Here is a 6,341-nt window from a genome sequence, read left to right as displayed (position 1 = left end):
TCTTGAAGTCACAAAGTATAAGTTCTCAGACTCACCTGTTTGAGCACATGTCTGCTGAAAAGTGGAACAAGCTAGTGAGAGGGGTGACAGAGATTTCTTATTTTTGGGCTTCATCCACAGGATATGAGGATGTGGATATGGAACATTTCTTTCTGTTGCTATCAATCTATAAGCTGGGCAACATCTCCACAGCAATAAACACATTTTCTCACATATGCGTATGTGATCTTATTACTCACATTAACTTGTTGATATTTTTCTTCCTCAGCAGGTATCCTGAGTTGGGCTGCGTTCGCACTACAGGCCTTATCGCTCAATTCCGAATGGCGTTGGAGGCATTGAATGCAACCTGGCCGCTCAGACTGAAGTTGCATCTAATTAAATCTCTTATGTATATGACTTTTTTTCTTTGGCCAGGCAGTGTATGTGTCAAATGACTCGGATCCATGTTGAGCATGACTTGAGGAGAGCCACCACCAACACAGAAACCGCTCCAGGGGTTCAATCAGAGCTGTATAGATCCAGTCCCTATCTGAGCTCGTCTGCCTTCTGACTAATGATCTTCTCAGATAAAGGACTTCTGTGTGTACTCGTCCTTTTACATCTCAGTGCTACATTCGACATCATTGATCACAACATGCTACTACAGAGGCTGTTATTGGGATTAAAGGGACCGCATTAGGCTGGTTCTAGTCATATTTATCTGATAGATTTCAGTTTGTTAATGTAAATGATGAGTCTTCCTCACACACCAGGGTAAGTCATGGAGTTCCTCAGGGTTCTGTACTAGGACCTTTTCACATTATAAATGCTTCCTCTAGGTAGTGTCATCAGACAGCATGGTATAAATTTTCATTGCGATGTGGATGACATTCAGATCTACCTTTCCATGAAGCCAGATGAAACCAATCAGTGTCTTAGATCACAAAGATGTCTTACAGACATTAAGACCTGGATGACTCTGAATTTTCTCCTTTTAAACTCAGACAAGACAGAGGTTGTTATCTTTGGGCCTGAAAAACTTAGGACAAAATTATGTAGTTAATCTGGATGGCATTAAAAACAAGTTTTTAGAACCGCCTTCTTCCACCTGCGTAATATTGCAAAAATTAGGGGCATCTTGTATCAGAAAGATGCTGAAAAACTAGTCCATGCCTGTGTTACTTCCAGACTGGAAGTAACAAAACCATCCATTTTTCCCAAACTGGATGGTAGAAAATTGCTATTTTCTACCCTTTTAAGTTATTTGAGGACAAGTATGTCCCAATAATTCCAGGCTGAACCTTTTATAGAAGAGGTTTAGTAACATTAGTGTCACTGACTCAGATATGTAGCTGTTGTTCACTTTATTTAATAGTTTAAATAAAACAGTTAAAGCTGGGGTAGGTAATCTTGCTCAGAGAAATTTTTTGTTTTACTCTGGGTGAAGTGGTTTCTCGTCCTGATAATAGTTTATACATTTTGTAATCATGAACAATAAGACAAATAGTTAGACCCCTCAGTTTACTTTAAATCTGTACAAACTCTGACCAATCAAAACTTTTGGGCCGAACTGAAGTTGTCCATTTCTTATATTTTGTAAGCTTCTTCATGGATTAAAATATGCAGGAAGGATTTCCCTGACCCGGCTCGCTTTATTTGCCTCCTCCCACTAAACAGCAGAGAAAGAGAAAATCGTAAAAAGTTCCTGGATCCAAACGGGGATCCAGATCACCACCAAAATTAAATCAGTTCTTCCTTTTCACATTTCTAACAATTCCTGAAAATTTAATTAAAATTCTCCCATAACTTTTGAGTTATCTTAAACACAAACAGATAAACACCGGTAAAAACATAACCTCCTTTGTGGAAGTAAGAAGCCTTGGATCACTTAACGAGCAAAACCAGAGGGGGAGGAGCCAAGACAGGGTGCTACTTTCAGATCTTGCTAGCTCCCCAGCATTACATACCCCAGCTTTGAGTGAAACTTCTTAAAATCTTTTTTGCCCGCTAAAGAGAACAAGAGGACTTCTTCTATTCATAAATTCTCTCCAGTGCCTCTTTTATAGCAAGCTGGGGGATATTTGTCCTGGCAGCGAAGCTTAGGAATGGCCTCAGCAGAGAGGAGATTCTTTCAGGAAGATGAAAAAGGTAGAAAAAAATTATCCTACTTCTCAAGGGGGTTAATCAGTCATATTGTATCAAGTGAAACACCCAACAGCTATCTTAATGAATACATTTCTTTAAAAATCTGACTATTATTCTTTAAAGCGATTATAAGTTCCTTCCTCTTATGCAACTACTTAAATTTTCTAAGACGTTTAAGCTATAAAGCCCCGCTAAGTGCCACTGTGTTGTGGAGCAACTTTGGAACACCTCTAAATGATCTTTTGTGAGTAAAAAGGAGAGAAGCTGCAACTGTTCTCCCACAGCTCAGCATGAAACCTCCATGCTATTTTACAGGCATACCCTCTCTCTCAGTGCAGCTGCTCAGGCTTTAAAGAAGCAATTAAAAGAAGACGTTCTCCTGGAACTTCACCGAGCTGCGCTCCTCGCATGTTGCTGCCGATAAGAAGCTCAAACTAGAGGCCTTTTTCCTGCCTCTCTACGCAGGGTGGAGGTGGGTGGATGAGGATTACACTGAAAAGGTTGCTATCAACTCCAACTACCAAGTAGGAAAGAAATCAATTCTAACAAATTATGCTAATCACATGTAAGCATGTAGGGATTTTCATTGGTTTTACCTTTAACTGTTCATTTGCTTTGTCTTTGTTGTTTGGTGTGTTACTTCATAAAGGTAACACACTTCTGGAAAACTGAGTAAATACAAGATACTACATGATACGCAGCTGCAGCTGAAAGCAATATTGCTCCACTTGTAAAAAATCTGCAAATGCCCTTACCTTTAATAACATAATTTAAAAGGAAACCTTTATTGTTATTCATGTTGTTTCTGGGTCATTCATTCATTCATTATCCTAACTGCTTAGATCAAGGGTCGCGGGGAAGCTGGAGCCAATCCCAGAAGTCTTTGGGTGAAAGGCAGGGTACACCCTGGACAGCTCACCAGTCCATCGCAGAGCCACACAGAGACAAAAAAACCACCCAAGCTCACACTCACGGGGAATTTCGAGTGAGTGTCTTTGGACGGTGGAAGCAACAGGAGTATCCAGAGAGAACCCACACATACACGGGGAGAACATGCAAACTCCACACAGAAAGGCCACTGTCCAAACCCCGCCCCAGCCGAGGATTGGACCAGCAACCTTCTTGCTGTGAGGCCACAGTGCTAACCACCATGCCACCATGCAGCCCTGTTTCTGGGTCATTTTGATTCAAATTCACCTGAAAGTTGCATTGGTATGAGTGTAGTTTCCATTGGGAAACTTCTTAAGAAAAATTAGGGACATAGAATGTTGCTACAGATCGAGCTCCTGAGTCTGATTATAATCTGAATAAAACAAATCTAATACATCCACAATGGTTTAATTTATAACAAGTTTGTTCCTAGCTAGTTCATAAAACAGGTTACCAGGAAAAAAAAAACTAATGGATTACTTCAAATCTTCTCTTTGATTAAGTCCCCCTTTCTGATCATAAATGAGACAGCAGGTGAGAGAGAACAGGAAAAACCCCTTTGAACAGGAAGGAAAAACCTCTAGCAGTGGCAGACTCAGGAGGCGGCCATTTGCCTTGACCGCTTTAGGGTGGAGAGGTCAAGAAGGGGTCAGTGGCCCCATAACTCTAAGCAAGAAATACCTGCTGAGAAAGGATGATATGAACACAAATGGATAACAATAATAATGCCATATGTTTGCAAATAAAGAAAAAATAAAGAGACTATATAAAAACAGGTCCTCATTGAATCATCATCATCATCATCATCATTAGTGCATCACCCAGCTAGAATCAAGATTTAAGATTTATATTTGCAATTTGTACACATCTGCTTTGTCTGGGCCCGGTGGAACTGCAGAGTTTAGAGTTTAAATAAGAAAAACTCGATTTTGTTTTGAAGTGTTTTAATAGTTTAACAGATAAACAGCTGGAATATGTGCTTACTTTGTTTTTGCAATCAGTCTGAGTGTGGCAGGAAAGAAGACATGAGGCAACATGATCGGGTTGATGCTGATTGTTGATGTGTGAGTAGAATGTGAGCAGGGTGGTAACTGATGCCTTACCCCCCGTGTGCCACCCTTTTAACACACAGCGAGTGACAAACAGCAGCAACAGCAACAACATTGAACATCAAGGTCTCACATCGCTTGTCTTCAATAAATTTAATTGGTTATCATATTGGAAAGACAAGGCATCAAGGAGGAAGAGCCAGTCATTTTGCTCTAATTGACAGAAATCTTGCTGGTGACTCAACTGTAGAAATGACTAATGCGACCGAGGGGTCATACTATTCAACAAACAAGGAAAATTCATTTATTAATTTTCTATGCTGCATGATCCAATTCAGGGAGTTTTCCCAGAAATCATCAGGCCAGTGGCATGGTACGCCTTAGACAGGTTGCTAGTCCATCAACAACATGGTGAATGTCATCATTTAATGGACAACCTCAAGGCTGATCTGTGTAAAATCAGAGCCTATACATTTAACATTTTTCCCAAAATAAAAGAGAATATGAAAGTTTCGACAAACAACAATCACGATTTGCAGGTCTTTCCATTAAACAGTGTTTTATACATAAGATTTTTCAAGTTAGCCAAGTAGCGTTAGTTTGCATATTTCTACTTGCTGAGGAGAATTTGCTATGGCTTTTCATAGATTGTCTCCCTCATTTTCTTTTCTAAAATCTGCTGTTGTTTGGTCCACATCACTCCATCTTTATCGGGAATGAACTGGTCATGACCCCCAACTTCACATCCAGGTCTTGTAATCGCAAAAAAAGTGTTTCCATTACACTTTTGCAATATATTTCTGTCTGAAATAACACCTCATGAGAGTGCAAAAGCTTTTTAGTAATATTTAAGATTTTTTTTTTTTTTAAATGTTAGTGTTTTTATTAGCACGTTTTTCATTGCGATATTTAGTTTTGTGCAATTCTAGGTGTAATGGAAACGCAGCTACTGAAACGCTCTGATTGGTTTTTGAGGCATCAGACAACTACAGATTTTGAATTTTTTTTTTTACAACTTTCTTGTTTCTTGTGGCAAGCACTTGTGTGCACATCTATGTGAATGAGCATGGATTTCACATGTATGGATGGTACCATTTATCTTGGCTGGAGCAGGGCAGCGATTTTCACCTCATCGCACAAGGAGTGATGTTACCCCACGTTAAGTCAAGTCTGTTGGCCTAAAATATGCAACTGTGAGAGCTTTTAGATCTAATGAAGTTTGGTTACTACTAGCTATACATGTGAGGAGAATTTTAAATTCTATTCTGAATGCAACAGAGATAGAAGCTAAAATAATGTAACAGAGTTGTTTTAGTTAAAGTTTTGAAATAAATACTTGGACTACTTTTTCTGCGTCACTCTGGGACAGGATGTCCCTCATTTTGGGAAATATTTTCATGGACTGAATGATGTAACTTTTGATGGCTTAGTTTCTGGCTTCCCTCCTGTAAAATCTCCATGGAACCTGCACAATTATTTTAAGCATTTAATTATTCATTAAAAGCTAGAGTAGGATATGCCGGAGTTATTTTTGATATGATCTGCAGCAGTTTTATAATGGGGGCTCATAGGATTATTTCTGATCTGTTCCATGAATGTACAGGACTCATTTTTTACCCGACAAATCCCATAACACATGGAAACAAACAATGAAAACAACAGAGGTGAAGAAGTAAAAAGAAAGATGGCCATAAACAAAAACAACAATAAGGTTTTGCATCAGTGCAGTCATACCTCTGACACCCAATCAGCTCTCTGATACACACTGCTTATCTTTACACTCCTTGCCGTCATACAGAGGTGACTTAAATGTTGACTTTGGCACAAACCAGACAACTTCTGTGTTTTCCAAATATAAAAAGCACGGTGCTGCAGTGTCCTGTATAGGCCATTACCACAGGTAGCCCAGCTGGCTGAGGCAGCTGAGAAATGGCTCTGGGACCTGCCCATCTATCACAATCTGCCCCCTTTTTTTGTGGAGAATCCATCACCTGAGATTTGGCCCGGAGTCACTCCCTCACCCAGGTAATTTTCAGCTGGGGATAGAAACTGAGCCGGGTCAGGACGTGAGGTTTTACTCGTGAAAGTGACCTCAAAGGTAAAGCGAAAAGCAGCGGGATGGACAGACTCGCCTCCGCTGACAGTATGAACACAGATTTAGACTGTATTGTTTAACCATAACGACAATTTTCCTTGCAGTTAAAAGAATGACCTCTTTATCATTGACATATTAAA

The sequence above is a fragment of the Telmatherina bonti genome, assembly GCF_933228915.1.
Source record: "Telmatherina bonti genome assembly, chromosome: 13".
NCBI classification, from domain to species: Eukaryota; Metazoa; Chordata; class Actinopteri; order Atheriniformes; family Telmatherinidae; genus Telmatherina; species Telmatherina bonti.
This window is presented reverse-complemented; position numbering follows the sequence as displayed.